This window comes from Mirounga angustirostris, unplaced genomic scaffold (assembly GCF_029215605.1).
Source record: "Mirounga angustirostris isolate CCGP_5_RB_7025 unplaced genomic scaffold, mMirAng1.0.hap1 SCAF_15, whole genome shotgun sequence".
Lineage (NCBI taxonomy): Eukaryota > Metazoa > Chordata > Mammalia > Carnivora > Phocidae > Mirounga > Mirounga angustirostris.
In genome coordinates, this window is record NW_026991723.1 from 31026069 (window position 1) to 31053370 (window position 27302).

General features: G+C 39.5%; 1 non-coding gene and 2 pseudogenes across 1 annotated transcript; 1 reads left to right on the top strand and 2 right to left on the bottom strand.

Moving 5' to 3' along the window:
• Positions 1-6296: 6296 nt before the first annotated feature.
• On the bottom strand, positions 6297-7967 carry LOC123849342 (RNA-binding protein FUS-like; annotated as a pseudogene).
• A 12887-nt stretch (positions 7968-20854) lies between these two features.
• On the top strand, positions 20855-20956 carry LOC123850314 (U6 spliceosomal RNA). The gene has a single exon (XR_006792281.1). It is a non-coding gene; the product is annotated as a U6 spliceosomal RNA (small nuclear RNA).
• A 5776-nt stretch (positions 20957-26732) lies between these two features.
• On the bottom strand, positions 26733-27046 carry LOC123850251 (alpha-ketoglutarate dehydrogenase component 4-like; annotated as a pseudogene).
• Between the last annotated feature and the right edge of the window lie 256 nt (positions 27047-27302).

Sequence of the window (27302 nt, forward strand, 5' to 3'; positions counted from 1 at the left end):
TCATTCATGACTTTATTGATTTGGGTCATTTCTCTTTTCTTTTTGATAAGTCTGGCTAGGGGTTTATCAATCTTGTTAATTCTTTCAAAGAACCAGCACCTAATTTCGTTGATCTGCTCTACTGTTCTTTTGGTTTCTATTTCATTGATTTCTACTGCAATCTTTATTATTTCTCTTCTCCTGCTGGGTTTAAGGCTTTATTTGCTGTTCTTTCTCCAGCTCCTGTAGATGTAAGGTTAGGTTGTGTATTTGAGACTTTTCTTATGTCTTGAGAAAGGCTTGTATTGCTATATATTTTCCTCTTAGGACTGCCTTTGCTATAACCCAAAAATTTTGAACAGTTGTGTTTTCATTTTCATTTGTTTCCATGAATTTTTTAATTCTTCTTTAATTTCCTGGTTGACCCATTCATTCTTTAGGAGGATGCTCTTTAGCCTCCATGTACTTGAGTTCTTTCCGACTTTCCTCTTGTGATTCAGTTCTAGTTTCAAAGCATTGTGGTCTGAAAATAGGCAGGGAATGATCCCAATCTTTTGGTACTGGTTGAGACCTGATCTGTGACCTAGGATGTGATCCATTCTGGAAAATGTTCCATGGGCACTAGAGAAGAATGTGTATTCTGTTGCTTTGAGATGGAATGTTCTGAATATATCTGTGAAGTCCATTTGGTCCAGTGTGTCATTTAAAGTCTTTATTTCCTTGTTGATCTTTTGCTTAGATGATCTGTCCTTTTCAGTGAGGGGGGTGTTAAAGTCCCCCACTGTTATTGTATTGTTGTCGATGTGTTTCTTTGCTTTTGTTATTAATTGGCTTATATAACTGGCTGCTCCCATGTTAGGGGCATAGATATTTACAATTGTTAGATCTTTTTGTTGGATAGACCCTTTAAGTAGGATATGGTGTCCTTCCTCATCTCTTATTACAGTCTTTGCTTTAAAATCTAATTTGTCTGATATAAGGATTGCCACCCCAGCTTTCTTTTGGTGTCCATTAGCATAGTAAATGGTTTTCCACCCCCTCCACTTTCAATCTGGGGGTGTCTTTGGGTCTAAAATGAGTCTCTTGCAGACAGCTTTTCAATGGGTCTTATTTTTTTTACCCAATCTGATACCTTGTTTCTTTTGATTGGGGCATTTAGCCCATTTACATTCAGGGTAACTATTGAAAGATAGGAATTTAGTGCCATTTTATTGCCTGTAAGGTGACTGTTACTGTATATTGTCTGTGTTCCTTTCTGGCCTATGTTACTTTTAGGCTCTCTCTTTGCTTAGAGGACCCCTTTCAATATTTCTTGTAGGGCTGGTTGTGTGTTTGCAAATTCCTTTAGTTTTTGTTTGTCCTGGAAGCTTTTTATCTCTCCTTCTATTTTCAATGACATCCTAGATGGATATGGTATTCTTGGCTGCCTGTTTTTTTCATTTAGTGCCCTGAATATATCATGCCAGTCCATTCTGGCCTACCAGGTCTCTGTGGATAGGTCTGCTGCCAATCTAATGTTTCTACCATTGTAGGTTACAGATCTCTTCCCCCAAGCTGCTTTCAGGATTTTCTCTTTGTCTCTGAGACTTGTAAGTTTGACTATTAGATGTTGGGCTGTTGACCTATTTTTATTGACTTTGAGAGGGGTTCCCTGTGCCTCCTGGATTTTGATGCCTGTTTCCTTCCCCAAATTAGGGAAGTTCTCTGCTATAATTTGCTCAAATATATCTTCTGCCCCTCTCTCTTTTCTTCTTCTTCTGGGATCCCAATTTTTCTAATGTTGTTTCATCTTATGGTATCACTTATCTCTTCAATTCTGCCCTCGTGATCCAGTAGTTGTTTCTCTCTCTTTTTCTCAGCTTCTTTATTTTCCATCATTTGGTCTTCTATATCACCAATTCTCTCTTCTGCCTCATTTATCCTAGCAGTTAGAGCCTCCATTTTTTATTGGACCTTATTAATAGCCTTTTTGATTTCAACTGGTTAGATTTTAGTTCTTTTATTTCTCCAGAAAAGGTTCTCTACTAACTTCCATGCTTTTTTCACCCAGCTAGTATCTTTAAAATCACCATTCTGAACTCTAGTTCTGACACCTTACTAAAGTCCATATTGATTAGGTCCTTGGCAGTCGGTACTGCCTCTTGTTCTTTTTGTTGAGGTGATTTTTTCTGTCTTGTCATTTTGTCCAGAAGAGAATAGATGAATGGGAGAAGAAAGTGCTAACAGGGTAAAAACATCCCCAGAAAATATACACTAAACAAATCAGAAAAGACCTGAGGTGAAGGCAGATGCTAAACCATTTGAGCCACCCAGGCACCCCTAATGTTTGATTTTTAATCCAATTTTATATATGTGTACAATTGTAATTGTTGACTATTGATACCTTTTATGAGTTAATGTAATCAACCATACTCATTTATTCTCTCAATTTGTTAATTTGGCAAGTAAAATGTACATTTTTTTTAAAGGGCTTTTGTGTTTCACAGTAGGCCAATATCTTGGTTTACTATTTGTTATCTTTGTAATCAACTCTATTTGTTATGAAAATGGGGGCTAGAGACAACATCATACTTAAATGAAACCTACATATATAGATTAAAACTTCACTGAGCTATCAGTTTGAAAACTTTTCTATACTCAATCCTTTAAAGAGTGTTACTAACAACAAATAACTTACCTTTCAATTGGCAACATGAAGATTTTGTTAAAAGACCAAAAGACTATTAATGATTAAACAGGTGAAGTAAAAGACCTGAAAAATATACAAGCTAGATAATCATCTTCCAAATAATCAAGAGTTTATGTATTAGATAAGGAATAGAAGTTGTACACCTTAGTAATGACACACATTTAAAATATTTGGAACAAATGTTAACAAAATGTGGTGAATAAAGCATGGATTAGAGTAGGAAGACCATCAGAAAGAATCATTTGTGTTGGTTTCAAGTTTCTTGTTGTAAAATAAATGAATTAAATCAGAAAATTCAAAAATCTCTCCAATATTTGTTTTTTTCCAGTAGAACATTCTTCACTGTATTTCACTTCCAACAGCATTCAAGAGTGGAAAAAATATGAAGGATATTCATTTCACTGAGCTGTTTTGAGTGGCAAATAAACACTTTAAAGTCGTTTTGAAAAAAACAAAGTATGAAAGATTGTACAATATAATAAAATAAAAACAACTATAATGTAGTTGAGATTTATGTGCTTATTTTGATCCTAGGTGGAAAAATTTGTATTAAAATTTCCAAGTAAGATGATCCAGTAATTGCACTACTGGGTATTTACCCCAAAGACACAAATGTAGGGATCCAAAGGGGTACATGCACCCCGATGTTTATAGCAGCAATGTCCACAATAGCCAAACTGTGGAAAGAGCCAAGATGTCCATCAACAGATGAATGGATAAGGAAGATGTGGTATATATACAATGGAATATTATGCAGCCATCAAAAGGAATGAGATCTTGCCATTTGCAATGACATGGATGGAACTGGAGGGTATTATGCTGAGCGAAATAAGTCAAATAGAGAAAGACATGTATCATATGACCTCACTGATATGAGGAATTCTTTGTATTCCTGTATTTTTTTTATTCTTATGTTAATCCCCATACATTACATCATTAGTTTTAGATGAAGTGTTCCATGATTCATTGTTTGTGCATAACACCCAGTGCTCCATTCAGAATGTGCCCTCCTCAATACCCACCACCAGGCTAACCCATCCTCCCACCCCCTCCCCTCTAGAACCCTGTTTGTTTTTCAGAGTCCATCGTCTCTCATGGTTCGTCTACCCCTCCGATTTCCCCTGCTTCATTCTTCCCCTCCCACTACCTTCTTCTTCTTCTTTTTTTTTCTTAACATATATTGCATTATTTGTTTCAGAGATACAGATCTGAGATTCAACAGTCTTGCACAATTCACAGCGCTTACCAGAGCACATACCCTCCCCAGTGTCTATCACCCAGTCACCCCATCCCTCCCACCCCACCCCACACTCCAGCAACCCTCAGTTTGTTTCCTGCGATTAAGAATTTGAATCTCAGGAAACAAACTGAGGGTTGCTGGAGTGGTGGGGGGTGGGAGGGATAGGGTGGCTGGGTGATAGACATTGGGGAGGGTATGTGCTATGGTGAGTGCTGTGAATTGTGTAAGACTATTGAATCACAGATCTGTACCTCTGAAACAAATAATGCAATATATGTTAAGAAAAAAAAAAGAAGAAGAAGAAGAAGATAGCAGGAGGGGAAGAATGAATGGGGGGAAATCGGAGGGGGAGACGAACCATGAGATACTATGGACTCTGAAAAACAAACTGAGGGTTCTAGAGGGGAGTGGGGTGGGCGGATGGGTTAACCTGGTGATGGGTATTAAAGAGGGCACATTCTGCATGGAGCACTGGGTGTTATGCACAAACAATGAAGCATAGAACACTACATCTAAAACTAATGATGTAATGTATGGTGATTAACATAACAATAAAAAATTTTAAAAAAATTTCCAAGTAAGAGAAGGTCAAATAACTGAATAATTCCTGACATACAGTGAAATCACTTTATATTAATGGTTGCAAGTTAGTGCTGTATAGTAAGTTTTCATTGTATAAATCTTAAGATTTTGAAGACAGAATTTAGTTCATAATATTCAAATTTACTTAAAAATTTTTATTGCAGTAGACAGGTAATAAAGTATTCTTATATTAGAATTTCTTATTATATTTTAAGAAGAAAACAATGAGATCCTTTTACTATTTGTGAAATGTAGTCATTACCATATAAATTTTATATGTTCACTTTCATATAAAATATTAGTAATATATGGACCATATGTTACTAATCAATATTTAAATTCTTTTAAATACTTGATGATGTAACTTTATGCCATAGTTTTATCTTTACATGAAAAGATGAAATGGATAAGAGATGACTTTTCCAATCCTCTTGGGGTTTGTGTGAATCTTGTCTTCTGTCCAGCCTCTGTGTGTATTTACAGCAATGTGTGGAGAGGAAACGTCTCTATAAGCTCAAATTTGCATGTCTCTTTCATCACCCAGCAGTGAGATAGATTGATTTTTACTTCCTTTTTCATCCTTCTAACCAATACACCCTGCCTCCTACCCAGGTTTTTCTTTGACTTTTGAGACTGGGGATGTTGAAGGCTTGTTACACCAATGCTCAGTGAGAAGCCTGTGTAATCTTGACAGATTCTTAAAGTCACAAAAACTACAAAATGTTCTCAGTTGCATCAAGTGCCATAAAATCACAAAAGCCACAAAATATTCTCATAAGTATGAAATGTCATATATTCTCTGTGTTAATTCGCAGGCCTAGACAATGCTGTCTTTCAGTGGAAAGATTTCCTGCAGTGCCACATTTTAGGGGAAAGAAGAAATGTAATACTTTTGGTGGGTGCATGTTGAAGTACCGCTCAAGTTTTCTACCCAAGAGCAGAGCTTGGGCCCCAGGGAGTCTGATGATAGAGCTGGAACTGCCACAAATGAGTTGTTTTAATAAATATACTTATGCTTGTTTTTATGTAAAAATAAACTTTAAATTTCTTTTTTTTTTATTATGTTTAGTTAGCCAACATATAGTACATCGTTAGTTTTGGATGTAGTGTTCAGTGATTCATCAGTTGCATATAACACCCAGTGCTCATCACAACACATGCCCTCCTCAATACCCATCACTTTTTTTTTTAAAGATTTTATTTATTTATTTGAGAGAGACAATGAGATAGAGAGAGCATGAGAGGGGGGAGGGTCAGAGGGAGAAGCAGACTCCCTGCTGAGCAGGGAGCCCGATGCGGGACTCGATCCCGGGACTCCAGGATCATGACCTGAGCTGAAGGCAGTCGCTTAACCAACTGAGCCACCCAGGTGCCCCCCATCACTTCTTAATACAGGCTAACCAAGAAAAATAGAGAGAAAATATAAATTACTAATGTAAGAAATGAAAGAGGGACCATCACTACTGATCTCATGGACATTAAAAGGATAATAAAGGAATATTATGAAAACTCTATAGCCATAAGTTTTATAACTTAGATGAAATAAACCAATTCTTTGAAAGCCATACTCTACCAAAACTCATACAAGGAGAAACAGATAATCTGCATAGGCTTGCATCTACCAAGTAAATTGAATCAATAATTCATAATATTCCAAAACAAGAAGCACCAAGGCTAGGTGGTTTCACTGAGTTGTGCCAAATATTTGAGAAAGAAATGATTCCAATTCCCTACAATTGCTTTCTGAAACTAGAAGCAGAGGGAATATTTCTTAATCCATTCTTTTTTTTTTTTTTAACTAAAACGATGATTTTTAATGGGAACCAGAGGTATGGTTACAATTACATAGTCCTACACAAAAAACCTGTGGCTGATCAGGAGTTGGAAGGTTACAAAATAATGAGGGTAACACTGGGTACAAGATGAAAAGCTGTTGCAGAACCTCAGGAGCCAAGCTAATACGGCCTCTCCTTGCGATCCTGTCTGTGCTCATCTGGAGTCCATCTTGCCAGGGCCAAAGTTACCTCTGTCCCCACAATCCTGGCCCCCTCGGGAGTTCCCATGGTCCCCGCCTCGGCCTTGGTAGCCGCCCCGATCATAGCCTCCTCTGCCACCACGACGATCATCTCCATAGTTACCCCCATATGAGAGCCTTCTGGTCCCCCTCCTTGGCCATCTGGTTTAGGGGCCTTACATTGGTTGCATTCATTCCTCCAAGAGAAGTTCATGTTCTCACATATAGGATTAGGACACTTCAGTCACCAGCTCGCTGCTGGCCGCTGCCACCAGCTCCTCCACTAGGGAATCCTCCCTGGCCACCACCACCACTGCCACGACCTCCATAGCCTCCACGGCCAATGGGTCCTCCTTGCCCTCGGCCTCCACGACCATTGCCACCATCCCGATTGAAGTCTGCTCGCGGAGTAACAGATGAGACCTTGATGGGATTCCCAGAGAATTCTTTACCATCAAACCAGTCAGTAGCTGCTTTAGCAGAAGGTGGGTCATCAAACAACACTGTTGCCTCTCCCTTCAGCTTGCCCGTTTCCCTGTCTGTGTACAGATTAATCATGGGCTGTCCTGTTTTCTTATTTGTCTCAATAATACCCATCTGTTTGAAGTAATCAGCCACAGACTCAATTGTAACATTTTCACCCAAGCCTTGCACGAAGATGGTGGTGTTGTCTGAATTATCCTGTTCAGAGTTATGACGTGATCCCTGCTCACGAGGGCCACCAAATTTATTGAAGCCACCATGGTCACTTCTGCCCATGCCGCCTCTGCCTCCACAGCCACCTCCACAACCTCTGGGTTCATAGCCACTGCTGCCGCAGTTGTAACCACCGCCACCACCCCGGCCGTGGCCCCCACGGTCCTGCTGGCCTCACCCATAGCCACCGCCACCACCACTCTGGCCCTGATTGCCATAACCGCCACCACCACCACTCATGGAGGACTGATCTTGGCCATAGCTACCTCCACTGCTACTGTTGTACTGGTTCTGCTGTCCATAGCCTTGAGGGGGATTATAGCAGCTTTGCTGCTGTCCATAGCCTTGCTGCTGTCCACGATAGCCAGACTGCTGGCCATAGCCCCACTCTGGGGCTGCCCATAGCTGCTGCTCTGAGAACCACTACCATAACTTCCCGAGGTGCTGCTAGGGGCTGGCTGCTGGCCATAGCCAGGAAAAGAGGACTGTTGCCCATAAGATGACTGAGAACTCTGGCTACCACCTTAGCCACCGGTTGAGCCATATCCCTGGGGAGCTGACTGAGTGCCATAGCTGTTCTGGGTCTGTCCATAAGAAGAACCATAGCTGCTCTGGCCATAGCCTGAAGTGTCTGCTGACTGTCCATAACCACTGTAACTCTGCGGTCCATAGGGCTGATTGCTCTGCTGGGAATAGCCCTGCCCAGGCTGGGTGGGGTAGGCCCCATAGCTTCGGGTTGCTTGTTGGGTATAGTAGGTTGAGGCCATGTCCGCAAATGTGCGCACAGGCCGACAAGCAATGAGATTCCAACACCACAGAGCACCAGCACCTCGAGGACTCTCTTAATCCATTCTATAAAGTGGATGCCTGGGTGGCTCAGTTGGTTGAGTGACTGCCTTCAGTTCAGGTCATGATCCTGGAGTTGCAGGATCGAGTCCTGCATCAGCTCCCTGGTCAGTGGGGAGCCTGCTTCTCCCTCTGCCTGCTGCTCCCACTGCTCATACTCTCTCTCTCTGTCAAATAAATAAAATCTTTAAAAAAAATCCATTCTATAAAGCTAGCATTATCCTATTACGAAAACTAAAGAAAGATATTATGAGAAAGGGAAACTACAGACCAATATCACTCATTAATATAGGTGCAAAAATCCTCAACAAAATATAGGCACATTGAATCCAACAGGGAATTCAAAGAATTATACACCACAACCAAGTGGGATTTATTCCAGGTATGTGAGGTTGACTCAACATTCAAAAATTAATTAATGTAATCCATCACATCAATAGACTAAAGAAGAGAAATTATATGATCACATAGACAGATGCTGAAAAATCATTTAATAATCATGATTTTAATCATTCATTATTAAAAACTCTCAACAAACTAGGAATGGAGGGAAATTCCTCAAGTCGATATAGAACTTTCACAAAAACATACACATAACATCATATTTAGTGATTGTGAACAAGGCAAGGAGGTCTCCTCTCATCACTCCTATTCAACATTGTATTGAAAGTCCTAACTGAGCAGTAAGACAAGAAAGGAAATACAATGTATACATATTGGACAGGAAGAAATAAAACAGTCTTTGTTCACAGATGACATGATTGTTTATGTAGAAAGTTTGAAAGAATTGACAAAAACATTCCTGGAACTAATAAGCAATTATAGCAAGGTTACAGTATATAAGGTTAATATACAAAAGTCAGTTGCTTTTCTATTTACTAACAATGAACAACTGGAATTTGAAATAAAAAAACACGACACCATTTTCATTAGCATCAAGAAAATGAAGTATTTAGGTACAAATCAAATTAAATATGTATATGATTTATTTGAAGGAAAACAAAAAACTGATAAAGAAATGAAAAATCTAAATAAATGGAGAGAAATTCTATGTTCATAGTTTGGAATATGAACTCAATGTTGACTAAATATTGTCAAAATGTAAGTTATTCCCAACTTGGTTAAGAAATTCAATATAATCCCAATAAAAAATCTCAAAAGTTATTTTGTTGGTATTGACAAACTGATTCTAAAGTTTATATGGGGAGGCAAAAGACACAGAATAGTCAACACAATATTGAAGAAGACCAAAGTCAGAGGATTGACATTGTCATTGTGCACTGATCTGGCTGCAGGGCTTCGCCATGAGTTTGCATATGGCAGTGGACGCTGGATGAGAGTTGGGTGGACAGCATGCAGTTGCACAGCTAAAAGAGCTAGCTGGGTTAGATAATTCTCTGTTGTGGGAGCCATCTTATGTATTGTAGGATGTTTAGTAACATCCTACACAAGGATTGAGAACCATATCTCTAGAGAAATGAATGGTATAGGTGCTTCCAAACTAGAAGGTAGTTTGGGCTTGGGGAAAATTTAATTTCATGAGTGATGTCTGTGTTGTTGCTGAAACATCAGGCACATGTATTCTGATTGGAAGGTCTGTCAGGGACTCAATGTTGCAATGCCCATACTGGGCATCTAAAATGAAAATGAAAAAGCAACCTGTGAAATAAGAGAAAATATTTGCAAACCATATATTTGTTAAGGGGCTACATCCAAAATATATAAAAAATTCATACAGCTCAATAATAAAGAAAAACAAAACAATTAAAAATGGGTGTGAAGTACATGAGTAGACATTTTTCTAAAGATATAAAAACAGCCAACAGGTATATGAAAAGGTGCTCAACATCCCCTATTGTCAGGAAAATGCAAATCAAAACCACAATGAGATATCACATCACACCTGTCAGAATGGCTATTATCAAAAGTACAAGAAATGACAAGTGTTGGTGAGGATGTAAAGGAAACTCTTTTGCACTGTTGGTAGGAATATAAATTGTTGCAGCCACTGTGGAAAATGGTATGGAGGTTCCTCAAAAATTAAAACAAAACAAAACAAAACAAAACTACCATACAATTCAGCAATTTCATTTCTGAGTATTTATCTGAAGAAAATAAAAATACTAATTTGAAAAGCTATATGTATCCCTATGTTTGCTGCAGCATTATTTACAATAGCCAAGATATGAAAACAACCTAAATGTCCATCAATGGATGAATGGATAAAGAAGGTGTGATACACACACACACACACACACACACAATGGAATACTACTCAGCCATAAAAAAAGAATGAAATCTTGTCATTTGCAGCAACATGGATTGACTTTGAGGGCATTATGCTAAGTGAAATAACTCAGATAAAGACAAATACCATATGATTTACCTGTATGTGGAACATAAAAAGCAAAACTGATGAACACACAAAACGAAATGAAACCAAACTCATAGACACACATAAAAAAACATATTGCTAGAAGGAAGGGAGTTGGGAGAGTGGATGAAATGGGTGAAGGGGGTCAAGAGGTACAAACTTCCAGCTATGAAATAATTAAGTCATGGGGAGGTAATGTACACCCTAGTGACTATAATTAATATTATTGTAGTGCAAATTTGAAAGTTGCTAAGAAAATAAATCTTAAAAGTTCTGATCACAGAAATTTTTTTTATAACTTTGTATGGTGCCAGGTGATAATTTCACAATATACACAAGTGACAAATAATTATGTTGTACAACCTAAACCAATATGACGTATGTCAAGTATACTTCAAAAAAAAAAAAAAAAAAACCAGAAAAGGATATCATGTTGTTACTTGTAACTAGTGTATTTGAAACCCCAGGAAAGGTTGAGAGAGTAACACATTTTCTTGCTGCAGAGCACTCATTTCTAGGAAGTAGGTGGACTCTTTTGCATCTATTGGCCTGACACTGGAAATATGGCCTCTTCTAAGGCGAGGTCCTGTGACAAACATACTGCTTCATTTCTGTTGGTTGAGCACTTCAGGTTTTATCAGAAAAGATTATAAACTAATGATAAATCTTCCAAAGCATCCAATACTTCAATTTACTATTTCTTGGATTTATGTAAAAGTGATTAAGGAAATCTGTGAAACAAGAACATAAATCACTAGATGAACATCTGACATTTAGTGAGCCATTATTAGCGATTAGAGAACACTCAGAGTAGTAGGTAATAGAAGACTTTCAAATTATATGAAACTCAAGTTCTGTGGAGTGAGTAGAAATCTAAATAGACATGAGCTTTTTCTCATTTAAGACACTTCTGACTTAACTATTGTGAAATTATGGATGAGTGAGAATTAGAGAAGAACAAAACAAAACCCCTTTGCTAAGGAGGCCCAAACAGTAAAAAATGGAAAGAGATTGAGAAATAATGAGAAAAATCAAAGCCTGTGGTTTTTTCTCTGCATCATTCAGTCTTAATCTGTGCCCTTTTAAAATGTTTATTGAGAGGTTTCCCATGCCAGAGTTTAACCACTTTCTTTACTATCTGACTCTATAGTACTCTTTTTTAATCTGCTCCTTAACTATAAATTAGTAATTAAACAACAAAGTAATAGAGTAGAAAAAAATTCAGGTCTTAACATACTTGTATTAGTCTTTATTGAAGTTCTGAGTCAGTTTATTTGATAAAACGATTACTGACGCCTACTTTTGTACTCAGTTGTAAGAGGCATAAGAAATCACATGTAGGAACTTGATAAACTGGTCTCAAGCAGGACTTCAGAGGAATGAACAACAAGCCTTTCCAAATTAAACAATCAGAACCTTGCCTCCCTTGGCATTAATTCTTTTGATGTGAGTAAGACATAGCCCTCACAGCAGAATGGCAAAGCTTTGAAAGCATTATCTCAAAGGACAAAAATAGAGCATGCAGAAATGTAAACTGGAGCTCAGAGAATTCCACAAACTGAAAATAGATGAGAGTGTGATAAACGATGAAAATTTTATTGGAAAGCACTTGAAAAAATGCCTGGTGGAAGAGTCTAAAATTCATTTCTCCTGATATCTTATAGAGATATTTTTTAAAAAAGAAAGTAATTAGCTCAGGAAATCACCTGTCAGAGAATGATGAAAGGACAGACTCTTCTGTGATGACCTCCAGTAAGGACCAAATCCTCCTTAGGGTTCATCCTCTGATCCTCCCGGGATAGGGAGTTGGGGTACTTGTCACCCTTCTACCTGTGGGAAGTGACTTATGCCTGACTGCATGTTAGACAGGGGAGTGGTCTGAAACCTAGATAGATAGTCATAAAAGCCACGTCAGGGACACTTCAATATAAATGTCTGGAGGAGTTGAAATGGAAAAAAAAAAGATTTCAGACTATCTAGAGCCCTGAAAGAGCCTTCTAAATCCTACCTACCAACTGTTTAAATCACTGGTTTCATCCCTAAGGGAACATCAGAAAATTAAGGAGGTGAAAGCCAAACTCAAACCTTGCTGCAACTTTTGGAAAACTCAATCTTTGCTATGAACCCTCAGGTTTCATGGGATGATCCAATCATTGATTTAAGAATAAGAGTAATAAAAACAGAGGAATCAGCTCTATTCGAACATTCAGAATCCAAGGAGTAATGACAAAATGACTTTGGAGCCTTTAGTCCTTGTTTACAGACAAACAAGACTAGTATTAATGGCCTTTGGAAAGATGCCCTTTCATATTTGACACTGAGTGCATCAGATACAAATAGAAAACCTTGAGAAAATGTGAGTCTGTCTTCCTTAGAGGTCACCATTTATTATGTAAACACTGAGAGCCTCCTTTGTTTTCCTTGCTGGGTCTGTACCTCACAGCTACCCTGGCACACATCCAGCCCAGCCAGGTACCCTCTGACCAGCCCTTCAGATGGATCTACAGTCACCTCAGAAACCTCAGGGTCACCTAGTGATGAGCTCACCAGGTCCCTCTGCACCCTGATGCCATTCTCCTCTGTCTCCTCATGTGAGTGTCCTGTGGTAAACAAGACTTTTACTCTACGTGGACACCTGAGACATCCTCACCTGGCTCACCACTGCCTGCTTGTCTGGTATCAAAAGGAGCCCTTCGAGCAGCACTGCAGACTACCACTTACTATGAAAGTCAATCTGACATCTAAAATGTGCTACAGTGTCCTTGTGTGTGTTCTGTGTTTTTGTTTTTGTTTTTAATTTGAAAAACAAGGATGATGTCAACATCTACATTAGGAAGTATTAGTAAATTGAGACTTGTTATCTGAAGAATTAGTCATGGTTCTAACAGGGCCAAGACAGGGAAACAGATACACTGACATGAGTGAAATAATAATGCTGAATGATTTTCATTCATTATTATTCATTTCATTCATTATTAGGTGGGTTGTATTTAGAGTAATTGCTAAATTATAGAATTATTCTCTTATCAGCTTTGTTACACTCTCATACCTGGGTGCCTAGAGCAGAATTCTTAAAATGTGACGAAGGTGCATGTGCTGGAGGAGGAGGAAAGAATTCATTTATTTGTTCAACCAAATGGTTAAATGAACTATGATCAAGAGCTGGGAATCTAAAACACTTCCTTCAGGGGCGCCTGGGTGGCTCAGTTGGTTAAGCGACTGCCTTCGGCTCAGGTCATGATCCTGGAGTCCCTGGATCGAGTCTCGCATTGGGCTCCCTGCTCGGCACAGAGTCTGCTTCTCCCTCTGACCCTCCCGCATCTCATGTGCTCTCTCTCATTCTCTCTCTCTCAAATAAATAAATAAAATCTTTAAAAAAAAAGAAAAAAAAAGAAAACACTTCCTTCAATTTATGCTAAGCAAAATTACCTTAAGCATGAACACCCCAGCTGCAGCCATTAAAAAAATATTAAAAGTTACCAAAAGAATGCAGCAAAAAGATTGCATGTCCTGAGTCTTGGATCAGATCCAGGGTGCAGTCCTTACAAGCTGGGAGATCTTGGGCAAGTCACTGAATGTTTCTAAGCTTCGGTGTCCTCTTCTGTAAAATGTCAACCTCACAGGACTGCTCTGAAGAGTTAAGTGTGACAATAAATTTGAGAACATTTTGTCAGTGCTATTCAAATGGTCTCATTTTAGAATTTATTGCTTTTAGAGCTATGTAAGTTGTGTACTGAGACACTTAAAAATTCTTTACCACACGTGGCAGGGTTCAGAGAGCTCTGATTCACATGATGCTGATTCACAAATGTCAACCACATCTAAATTTGGGGCATTTCTGGGAGCCTGTGGTGGTGAGCACTTCCCTCCCCACGTGCTGCTGCTGCTGGTGGGTTTCATCTGTTCTCCTTCCCATTTCTCCTCAAAACCCCAAGGCCACCCCCACCAGTAGCACAGACCATACCTTGCACTTAAGGTAGATTCAATATACATTTTTGTAGTTGACCTCTATAATTAAGCACCAAGCATAATTAAGCTTCCATATGAAAAAGTCTTGCAATTTCCAAAGAACTGACAAAAAAAGGTACATTTGAAGATCAATATATTTGGAAATTGAGGACTGCCTGCACAATATTTTTTCATGTGAAGACCTGGCATAATTTTTCTCTAAATTAGATAAAGGATATACCCTGACTAATGTTTAAAGCTATGGGCAGTTGTAAAATCCTAAGTTGTGATTCCATTTACACTTGTACCTGCCAAAGCTTAATCAAATTAAGAGTGGAAATCCCTCAATCTGATAACAGTTATCTATAAAACAACCTAGAGATAAACATGGTGAAATATCAAATGTATTCCTTCTAAGTCAAGAAAAAGACAAGGATGTCCACTCACATCACATTCTATTCAATCTTGTACTGGAGGTCCTGATAGTACAGAAAATCAAGAAAAAGAAATGAAAAATATAAATCAAAAAGGAAGAATTAAAGATGTCTTTATTTGTAGATGGTGATTGTGTACATAAAAAAATCAAAGGAATTCACATGATGGAGCTGAAAATGATATGTATTTTGATCTAGGTGGTGGTTACAGAGGTAGATAAGTAAAAAGTCACTCAGCTGTACCCTTAAGATTTATGAATTTTATTTTATATAAATTGTACCTAAAATAAGCTATAAGGATTTAAAAATAATTTACATTTATTTATAACCATGTATACTTTAAAAGCATACCTGCAAATTATTTGACACTCCTCCCTTCAATATATGGAGCTTAATGCCTCGCCACCATAATGTGGACTGGACATGATGACTCCAGCCTATCAAACCATCAGATCTGCCCTGACCTGCATTTTGATTATAACCTTGTGAAAGATCTGGAGCCAGGACCACTTGATTAAACTGCTCCCACAAAATTGCAAGAGATATTAATGTTTATTGTTGTTTTAAACCAATAAATTTTGGGGTAATTTGTTATACAGCAATAGATAATATCTGTCTCCAGGGTTAGTGGTTATATTTGAGTAGTATAGTTCACCCAACTATAAATGATTGAAATGTTTGAGGTTCTTTATATCTTATGTTCTAATCTGGAAAACCAGTGTTGAGTGCTGTGTATAAGGCATTATTTAAATTAGAACATATCTAGGTCTGATAGTAAAATGTGCAAGTAATACTATGTTATTAAATTTCTAGTTGTCTCTGAATAGACACTTTTCCAAAGAAGACATCCAGATGGCTAACAGACACATGAAAAGATTCTCAACATCACTCATCATCAGGGAAATACAAATCAAAAACCATGATGAGATACCACCTCACACCTGTCAGAACGGGCTAAAATTAACAACATGAGAAACAACAGGTATTGGTGAAGATGTAGAGAAAGGGGAACACTCTTGCACTGTTGGTGGGAATGCAAACTGGTGCAGCCACTCTGGAAAACGGTATGGAGGTTCCTCAAAAAGTTAAAAATAGAACTACTCTATGATTCAGCATTTGTACTACTAGGTATTTACCCAAAGGATACAAAAATACTGATTCAGGGGTGCCTGGGTGTCTCAGTCATTAAGCGTCTGCCTTTGGCTCAGATCATGATCCCAGGGTCCTGGGATTGAGCACCATGTCGGGCTCCCTGCTCTGTGGGAAGCCTGCTTCTCCCTCTCCCACTCCCCCTGCTTGTGTTCCCTCTCTCACTGTGTCTCTCTCTGTCAAACAAATAAATAAAATCTTTAAAAAAAATACTGATTCAAAGGTGTACATGCACCCTGATGTTTATAGCAGCATTACCAACAATAACTAAACTATGGAGAGACCCCAAATGTCCATTGACTGATGAATGGATAAAGAAGATATGGTGTGCACACACACACGCACACACACACACGCGCGCACGCGCACACACACTGGAATATTACTCAGCCAACAAAAAGAATGAAATCTTGCCATTTGCAACGATGTGGATGGAGCTAGAATGTATTAAGCTAACTGAAGTAAGTCATTTAGAGAAAAACAAATACCATATGATCTCACTCAATGTGGAATTTAAGAAAGAAAACAGATGAACATATGGGAAGGGGAAAAAGAAAAAAAAGGAGAGAAACAAGCCCATAAGTGACTCTTAATGATAGAGAACAAACTGAAGGTTGATGGAAGGAGGTGGATGGGGAATGGGCTAGGTGGGTGATGGGTATTAAGGAGGGAACTTGTTGTGATGAGCACTGGGTGTTGTATGTAAGTGATGAATCACTGAAATCTACTCCAGAGACCAATATTACACTGTATGTTAACTAATACAATTTATTTATTTTTAAAAAGATTTTATTTATTTATTTATTTATTTATTTATTTATTTATTTGACAGAGAGAGAGAGAGAGAGCACAAGTAGGCAGAGCAGCAGGTAGAGGGAGAGGGAGAAGCAGGCTCCTCGCCAAGCAGAGAGCCCAATGCGGGGCTCTATCCTAAGAGCCTGGGGTCTGAGTCAAAGGCAGACACCCAACCAACTGAGCCACCCAGGCACCCTAACTAACAAAATTTAAATAAAAAAAATTCTAGTTGCCTCGTCCCACTTTTGGACTCCAGATGAATACAAATTCTCTACATATTCAGAATAGGTTTTTTATAGCCATGGTGGGTAACAGAACAAACTAGAGCAAGAATGAGAGAATCATACTAAAGTTGCTTTCGGGGAATTTTTCCATGGCAGCAAACCATGGCATAAATATTGAGGACCCCTCTTGTCAAAGTGACAGGGTGAGAAAGAAGTGGAAGGAAACTGCTTCCTCTCCAGGAACAGTTCTTAGTCTCTAAGCAATTGCATGTTGATCTCATTATACTAAGTTTGTTCTTATAAATTAGATTTCAAGTCCCTATAAATCATCTTCTTTTTTTTTTTAAAGATTTTTTTTTTTATTTGAGAGAGAGAGACTGAGAGAGAGCATGAAAGAGGGGAGGGTTGGAGGGAGAAGCAGACTCCCTGCCGAGCAGGGAGCCCGATGCGGGACTCGATCCAGGGACTCCAGGATCATGACCTGAGCCGAAGGCAGTTGCTTAACCAACTAAGCCACCCAGGCGCCCTATAAATCATCTTCTTGTTTATACTTTTGAAGCACCAAGAAGTCAGGTTGGTACTTACACAATGATAAATGTCTGGTTAGGACAGTGTCCCCATCACAATAGCTGCCTCCCTAGCCAGCTTCCTGTGCTTATGGGCCCCTCAACCTTCAGCTTTCAGAACTATTTACAGCTTGTTGTTATTGTTACAAGGCATAAATCCTTCTACACACACTAAATGATCACACATAGCAGTGTGTGGCAATCCTTTTAGCTTTCAGTAAACTAAGAAACCTAATTCTCAACAAAATGCCATAATTTGCAGCCCCAGGACTTCTTCAGATTAGTCCTTTCAGTATTAGTGGAAAGAAAGCAGCACAGATGTTTCCAACTCAGTGTGCCAGTCTTCAATACCTTTTCTGCGGCTTTTCCATTCAGTCCATAATTTCAACAGTAAGTTTGTTAAATGAGCCCTTCAAAATTCATGATAATGAATAATTTTAAGTGATTTAAACTATAAGTACTAGAAACAAGTAAGCACTTGATAATGGATGTGTAAGAATTTCCCCTCAAAAGATCATTAGTATTTCCCTACAATTACTTGTGGTTTTCTCAGAGTATCAGTTTTCTCTGAAAAGCAAGGAAAAGTTAAAGAATAGGAATAAATACCTGAACAAGCATGTCTTGACCACAGGCATGTTCTTGATGCCTTTTACACACACAGTGTGTCCTTTTAACAAAACACACACCTTAGGGGGAAAATGAGCAGGTATGGATGGTAATATGCAGTTCAGTGGAAATTACTCTTAAGCTGACAAAGTTAAGATTCAACCATAAAACCATTAATTTCAAGAAATATGAAAGCAGAAATTTTTTATGTCAGGAGAGAATTTTATAAGTAAGAATCACAGTGGGAATTAATGCTTAATAATAATAATGATAGTGACAGTAATTTTAAAAATCATGAAAATAATATAAAACACCTCCCTTTGCCCCCCCCCCCATTTGAAGTACTTTCAGAATTAAGTGGAAGGTGATACCACTGAAGTAAGATGAAGGAACCCTGGAAAGATTTCTTTGTTAAAGGAGCTTTGGAAAACATAAGATGAAGGTAAATAATAAAGTTTGGATGGATGTAAGTACACATTGCTGTGTTAATAAAACTACGTCACCTATATTCTGCTCTAGTTGGAGTTTTGATGGTCGACACGAAAAGAAATGAGCTGTGGCCAAGGGAAGAGGAGGTGAGGGTCACAGGGAGTGTGGTGCTGAGAACACTCGGCAGAGGTGATGAAAGGCAGATTTGTAGATACAAAAAAAAGGAAAACTTAATGGGGAGATAGGAGATGCCAGACTGAGGGACATTTTTGGTCACTGGAATCTTTGGTTCAGTGGGGCCAAGGCTGGACAGGGGTGGTGGTGGCAAGGGGAGAGGTGTCAGAAGGTTTCAGTCTGTGACCTCAGGACAGGCGCCTCTCTCTCATCACCTCCTCAGCCAAGAGCCCATGGGGTTATCTAAGCACACTCTGATCTTGCAGTGGGAGTGTTATGCATTTTATTCTTGCTTTGATCCAAGAGATTAGTGTGCTCTTCACCACGTTCTCCATGAAGAGAGTGGGGACAGACAGGATTTAGAGGAAACCCGGGGGACCTGCTTACAAGCTACTGTGCTTAGAGGCAGAGAGCATTCTAACTTTTCCCCCAAGATAAAGTGAAACTGCAGATATCCAGGACAGGAACCAGCTCCCAGCCTGTGTCTGCACAAGGACATTCTCTACAGTGGAGGCAGAGCCTGGAGGACAACTCATAGGCCCCTAAAAAAGGGTTTTGTGTGTTACCAGACTATCTTGGTCATCATGTGATACCTCCTTTCAGACTTTTCATCAGTCAGTGAGTCAACACACACTGAATAACCACAGGGTGCTATTAGTGTTAAGTGTTCAGTCATATTAAAGGGCCTTATAGGGGCACCTTGACATGGATATGTAAGAATTTCCCCTGGCTCAGTTGGTTAAGTGTTCACTTTTTGCTTTCGGCTCAGGTTGTGATCTCATGGGTTGTGGGATGGAACCCTGAGTTGGGCTCCCAGCTCTGTGGGAAGTTTGTTTGAAGATTCTCTCCTGTGGCCCCTTCCTCCTCATGCTCTCTCTCTTTTTCTCCCTCCCTCTCTGAGTGGATGGATAAATCTTAAAAAAAAATAGAGGGTCTTATAACATAGGCCACATTTCTTTCTACTTTCTAGGGCTTTGCCCATGTGCACACTGGCCAGAGAATCTTTATTTATACCATTTCAAGAACACCATTATAATAGAAGTTGCCTCTAAAAATGCAGCAGTTAATGTTGTATGGAGCAAAAAGAAATGGAAAGAGCAAGCAAGGGTTTTGACATCAAAACTAGATGCCAAATCTGGTCCAGCTCCAGCTGAGAGATCTTGGGCCAGCTGCCTGACCTCTGAATGTTTTCCCCTCATCTATAAAATTAGGATACTGTTGTTGATGATGATGTTGATCCCTAGCTCCTGCTGTTAGGAATAACACATAAAGTGTGAAGGGTAATGTGAGTGTCAGCTGTTCTAGCTGTAACTCAGGGTTGGAGACCTTGGTCCCATGAAAGCCTAGATCTGCTATTTCTGGCCCATAGCAGGGTTTCCTGGAGGTGAGCATGACAAGCTTTTCATGGTGGGGGCAGACAACCTCAGGTTCCAAGGAAAGCCATCTCCAGACCTCACTAGTAGCCCTGATGGATGATAGAGACTTCTGTGCAGATGTTGTGGGGCAGGATCATGCTTACTGTCTTGCAGGCTTATGCAAAATAAGCTCTACTCTACATTAGTTTTTAGAAATTATAAACTGCTGCAGGGCTCTGAGTTTAGATTCAATACTTTTGAAATCTTGATAAATAGAATTAAAGGAAAACACACGATTTAGAGACTATCAGATGTTTTCTTTTATGAAAGGTAAAGTCTGAATTGCAATTTTTCTCTTTGAGAAAAGTTAAAAAAATTATCTCACTATTGGTTTAGTTTTCCAAAGATGAAGCCAAGATCCTATACTGGAATGGAGTTCAAGACAATGTAGAACTACATGGCTTTCTACAATAATGCCAAGGTGGTCTTTACTGTGGGTAGAATTGCATTTCTTCATTCATTCATTCATTCACTTATTCATTTAACTAGGATGCACTGAGCTACTGTGTGCCTACCTCCTCTAGGTCCTGAGTGCTGCCCTCTGGAGCTCATGTCACTCATGCTGGGTACTGTGCAGTCAAGGGGTTATCTGACAGGGGATGGGCCTGGTCTTGGAAGACTTCCCTGAATAAGTGAGTTGAAGCTAAGATCTGCAGGATGAGTCAGGGACTTTATAGTGAAAAGAAGATGACTACTCACTTCGGTGGCACAGACTAAAATTGGAACAATACAGAGAAGATGATCATAGTCCCTGTACGAGAGTGACATGCAAACTAGTGACATGTTCTGCATTTTTGCATGACAACATGAATGTATTTAATACCATACAACTGTATACTTAAAATGGTATGTTTTATGTTGTGTCTATTTTACCGTAATAAAATAAAGGGGGGTGCTGTTGAGAAGGTCCTGCTGCAGGCAGAGGGGATAGCAGGGAGAAATGTCTAGTGGGAAGGAGCATGGATGCGAACAAAGCCAGCAGGACTTGTTTGTCAAGATTCGGGGGGTGGTGTGTGGCCCAAGATGAAGCTGGAGTTGCAGGCAGAGGCCACATCAAACCTGGATATTGATGTCCTGAAACCAGTGGGAGTTTGTGGAGGGCTTTCATCAGGGCAGTGATGTATTTGTGTTTTAAAAAATCACCCTGGACTGGGGTGGAGAGCAGGTGGAGGAGCCACAGACGAGGCTGAGCAGTTAGGAAGGTGTCAGAGTTCTTCAGGAGGGACATTGGGTGCCACTTGAACTAGGGCATTAGGTATGGAGACAAATGGATAGATTTGAGAAGATTTGGGGAGCAAATGGCTGAACTTGACGGGTTCCTCAGGGGCAAGGGAAGAGACCCAAGAGAGATTTCCATGTTTCTTGATGGATGGTGGTGTCAGTGACTGGGACAGGAAACACAGAGAGACGGAGTTTGTAGAGGTGTATCATGATTCTTGTTTAGGTCATGCAGAGTTTGTGGATCTTGGGAGGTCTGCAGTTGCCAGTACAGGGGCTCCCATGCATAGGTGTTGACTCAGAGTTCACAGAGGCCCACACTCATTTCTGGCAGAGTCTCTGATGTTACTACCTGGCTCACAGCAGTGTTCTTCCCTGAGGCACAGCTGTCACATGCCTCACAGTGGACATGGGAAGCATCAGGACCACTCCCAAGAGAAAACAGATGGAACGCCCAGTCTGCCTCATGCAGCAGGTTGGCCTGCTCCACTGGGCAGCTGACAAAACAATTTCTTCTTCTAATGGCTGCTCTCAAAGAAGACACATTGGCTTTGTGACAGAATCTTGACTAAACTGTATGTGGTGTGGGTGTTGAGTATACACAGCTGGGATGCCATCTGTGTGTCCTACTCTGGTCTTTAGATCCAAGGATGAACCATCATGAGTGCTTCTGAAACATCAGCATATAAAACAGAAGCTGGACGATGAATAACTGAAGATTAATGTGATGTCCTATCACAGGCTTGAGTCCTTAGAACAGCTGCTTTTTCATTTAATTTTGGAAAATAAAAAACATACACAGTGGAGATCCACCGTAGGCAGAAGTAACATTCTTGAGCTCTCCTTCCTGCCTCTAGCCTCTCCATAATCCTGGGACTGTCCCAGACTCATTCTGAAGTAACTCCATTTTTATTCATGCCCCACTGATGAAAGGTATGTAAAAGCTTCAATTTAATAATCAAATGTCGAGAAAACAATGTTTTTTAAAGGCTCTTGCTTTAGGACATACCATCTAGGCAACTAAGCATGTAATAAATGCCTATGATTAATCACACATGCCTGAAGAAGTAAATGTTGGCTAATTTGACTGGCAACTTTGATGTATACTCACAGATTAAGTTCCCTCATAGTGTACAAAAGTGTACAGGCCAAATTCTGGGGTAAGGTCAGAAATTGATGTTCTGGAAGTGACTGGTCATAACTGATTTTAAAGTGGATAAGACTATGAGATAACCCCTCAGGTTTGATGGTAAATATGTACTTAAGTCTTGGTTGACAAATGTCAATTAAGGTGACCTTTGTATGTCCTTGAGAAAATACAATATGATGTAAATAAAGGTTATATATAAACAAATAAAAGTTATAAGCATGTCTAAGGAAAGCATTCTACCATGAAAACAGAAGGGTGATGGTACACCTGGAATATAGGGGTAAGGGTCAAAAGGTGAGAATACAAGGGGTTTTGCTTCTGTTCCAATTCCACACTCACCAAGCACAATTCTCTTATTTAATTTGTCTCTGAATGTTGGCTTTGCTGCAGGTGGAAGAGGTGCCAAAAACCTGGTACAATGATTCTCAGTCACCTAATCAAAATATTCCTTATTGTAAATTTCTACCTTGTTATTCTGATTTATATAAACTGGTAAGTTTTATTAGTGCTAATCAGTTCCATAACCTTTAAACTGATCTTGCTCATGAGCCTACAATCTGTGGGGTGGCAGGGCATTTTAGACTTGCCAGTTAGCAGTATTTTGGTTTAAAAAGAACATTTTGAATTTGACCATTTGGTTTATTTAAAGTCCCATTGCAGGGGTGCCTGGGTGGTTCAGTTGGTTAAGTGTCTGACTCTTGATCTCAGCTCAGGTCATGATCTCCTCAAGCCCCAAGCTGGGCTCCGTACTCAGCGGGGAGTCTGCTTGAGATTCTCTCTCTCCCTGTTCCTCTGCCCCTCCCCTCCATGCTCTCACATGCTCTGTCTCTCTGTCTCTCTCTCTAGCTCAAGTAAATACATAAATCTTAAAAAAAAAAAAAATCCCATTCCATATGGGAATTTGTCTTAGACAAAAGCTCAGTCTTCACAGTGTGACTATCCTGTTTTACCTCTTCTACAACATAGTGTCCCAAAGTATGAAGCTTGTTGTATAATAAAGAATTTGCCTGGCCTTTGTCCTGGTTTCTGGGAGGTCATGGAAGCTCTGTGTTATGACTCTTCCAGACCTTGTCCTATGTATCTTTTCATGTTTCACCCTGACTTGAATCTTTTATAATAGAACTGTATTTTTAAATACAGTGATTTCCTGAGTTCTGTGAATTGATCCAGTGAATTAATGAAACAAAGGTGGGGAGGTGGGCATGGGAACCTCCTGGACTTGTAGTCATTTGATCAGAAGTGCAGATGGTCTGGGGATCCCTGAACTTGTGGCTGGCATCTAAAGTGGGGACAGTCCTATTGGGAACTGTGCCTTCTAGCCTGTGGAGTCTGATGCTAACTCCCAAGTGTTTGCATCAGCCTTGAATTGAATTGCTATACACAAAGGCTGTACTCATGGCAGGGGCAAAGACATTACTATACTGTCCTGGTGTCCTCTGGATTGTTTCTGAGTCACATCCCTCAGGTAAGCTCAGTCTCTCTCTCTCTCTCTCTCTCTCTCTTTTTTTTAAAGATTTCATTTATTTATTTGACAAGGAGAGAGAGACAGCAAGAGAGGGAACACAAGCAGGGGGAGTGGGAGAGGGAGAAGCAGGCTTCCCACCGAGCAGGGAGCCCAATGTGGGACTTGATCCCAGGATCCTGGGGTCATGACCTGGGCCAAAGGCAGACACTTAATGACTGAGCCACCTAGGCGCCCCAAGCTCAGTTTCTCTTATCTTCATTTCATTTCATGTCTTTTGTCTCTAGAGGCACATGTGTCTTGGGAGAGACTCATAAATATATAAGTTGACATTTTTGATTATTGTTATAGCATTGAAATAGCTTATAACTTTTTAAGTGATTAAAAAATCAAAATTTCTTAGGAGGTCTGAAAATCATATTTTTAACAACTGGTGTCTGTTGTTATCCAGGATGATGCTGAACCCAAGGGATGCCAATGTCCTTCTCTGAAAAATTAATTCTAAGATCAAACACTGAAGGGGACATAAGGTACTACTGTGAACACAGAAGCTCTGCTGCTTTAAGAAACAAACTTCTCCCAACTTGTTACTCAGAGGAGGCACTCCCACCACTACTCTTCTCGGCCTCCTACACAAAATTCCTTAAGAGCGTGGGGTCTGCTGAGGACTCTTCTGCTCCACCTCTGGGGTATCTATTCTTCTTGGGAGCCAATGTTCCTCTGACAGCGGTTGCCATCATCCTCCATCTCAGCACTGGCACAGATTTTTCAACTCTGGCTGCAGGTTAGAATCACCAGGGAAGGTTTCATAAAATGTCCATAGCTGTCTCTACCTTCAGAAAATCTTGCTTACACAGCCTAGTAATTCTGGCTTCTGCTGAACACGGCCTTAAAAGGCTCTGTGCTCGGGGGTGGGGTGGGAGGGATGGGGTGAATGGATGATAGAAACTGGGGAGGGTATGTGCTCTGGTAAGCGCTGTGAATTGTGCAAGACTGTTGAATCTCAGGTCTGTACCTCTGAAACAAATAATGCAATATATGTTAAGAAAAAAAAAAAAGAAGAAGATAGCAGGAGGGGAAGAATGAAGGGGGGGAATTGGAGGGGGAGATGAACCATGAGAGACGATGGACTCTGAAAAACAAACTGAGGGTTCTAGAAGGGAGGGGGGTGGGGGGATGGGTTAGCCTGGTGATGGGTATTAAAGCGGGCACGTTCTGCATGGAGCACTGGGTGTTATGCACAAACAATGAACACTACATCAAAAACTAATGATGTAATGTATGGTGATTAACATAACAATAAAAAAATAAAAAAAAAAAGGCGCTGTGCTCTGCAGTTGCCTGCAGACTGCTGGCTTGGTTAACACCCAGGGAAAAAGTCCCTATCCAGCTGCATCTCCTGATGCACTCCGGGGCTAGGCACATTCTGTTTTTGTCCTAGCTTTTACTACTAGAAAGAGAGTTGTCAGTTTGAAGTATTTCATCTAGTTTTGCTGTTCCAATGAAGCATCTCCAAATTAATATTAAGAAAACCAACAACTACTTTATTTTTTTTTCAAGGTATGGAAGAAAATTTATTTAGCCTTGTGAGGCTTTACTTTCACAATAATACATACCCTTGGTACTGTAAGACCCTATTAAAGTTTCACAAATTGCCTTAATAAGGTAAATATTTAGGTTGATTTTATGAGACTTTCAGACATTAAGTTTGAGAAAGTTAGTGGTTTCCAGAATTTGCACAGATGATGACAATCAAAACAAATAAAATAAAGAATAAAGTAAAATAAAGAATAAAACTTTCTTAATACCCCTAATAACATAGTAAGTTGCAATTTCTAATCAAACACCTATTTCTAGGTTATATTCATTTTGATCTCTTATTTTCCATTTTACTCTGGTATTTTCTTCTGAATATAGGTTACAAATAATCTTTTGTATTAACTCCCGGTTTTAATACCACAAAGTCACCTGTTTTAACTTGACTATATTTTTATCACTTAGTGTAGGATACACTTTTTAAACTAGTTATACTCCAGTAACTTTGTGAATGAAAAAAGGGGAAGAAAACTAAGAACAAATAATGGAGTCATTCTTTCACTGATCCTCATCCAATTTCAGGAAAATCACTTTCCAAAAGCAGCAATTCTAATAAATCTTTCCATGTCTAAAAAGAAACTGAAACAAAAGGGAAATCATGGGAAACCTGTGATAGTTTACTAGATATTATGTGCTTTTAGTAGCTCAACACTGGTAATACTTGATAATCAAGAGTAAATTAATAGGCTAACATTTAAAAGTGTATACTTTAATAAGCATATAAACAATTAGGTAAGCTTGTGGAGAAGCTGACCAAGATACATATATTAGGAGATACAATTGTCCATCTAAATTTTCTAGATTTTTTTTTTTTGCAGAGTATTTATTCAAGTTGTTTACTATATAATTTCTCCTATGCCATTTTGGAAGTCCTTTATTGTAAAGACTAGTCTTTTGTCTGATGACAAACAGCAGCCACACTGTCAGTGATTATTCTGGACCTCCAGGTTGGATAAATTAAATTTCTTCTTTTTTTTTTTTTTTAAAGATTTTATTAGTTTATTTGACAGAGAGAGAGACAGCGAGAAAGGGAACACAAGCAGGGGGAGTGGGAGAGGGAGAAGCAGGCTTTCCGCAGAGCAGGGAGCCCGATGCAGGGCTCAATCCCAGGACCCTGGGATCATGATGTGAGCCGAAGGCAGACGCTTAACGACTGAGCCACCCAGGTGCCCCAAATTCAATTTCTTCTTGAGATACAAGTTTCCTTCTGTATTTCTGAGGTAATGTTTTTATTATTCCTGCAGTGTCTGGTGGACCCTGATGCATCAGCAAATCTGGGGATTTACTTCCCTTAGAATGCTGTGAAATTGAAGAAGAGTGAAGCAGTAGCCCTGTGATCTCAAAACTTCTGACACGTTAGGTTTAGGATTGCCTCTTCTGTCAGGGAACCTTATTAATGGAGTATGTGGCTTGACTACCTGAACGACCCTGCTGGCAGACGCCATCTTGCTGCCCATCATGACCCCAGCAACAACTACTTTATTTAATGAGAACTTACACTGTGCTAAAGTTTTACATGCATTTTCTTTTTCTTAGCCTTTTTGTGGTGAAATATGACACACATACAGAAAGAGTTTACGAAACAAAAATATGCATCTGAGAGAATTATCACAAAGCAAACACTCATATAAGTGTTGCCTAAATTAAAAAAGAAATACAACACTGCTAGCACTCAAGAAACTACCCAGTCCCCCCTTCTCACTAACCCCTCATTCC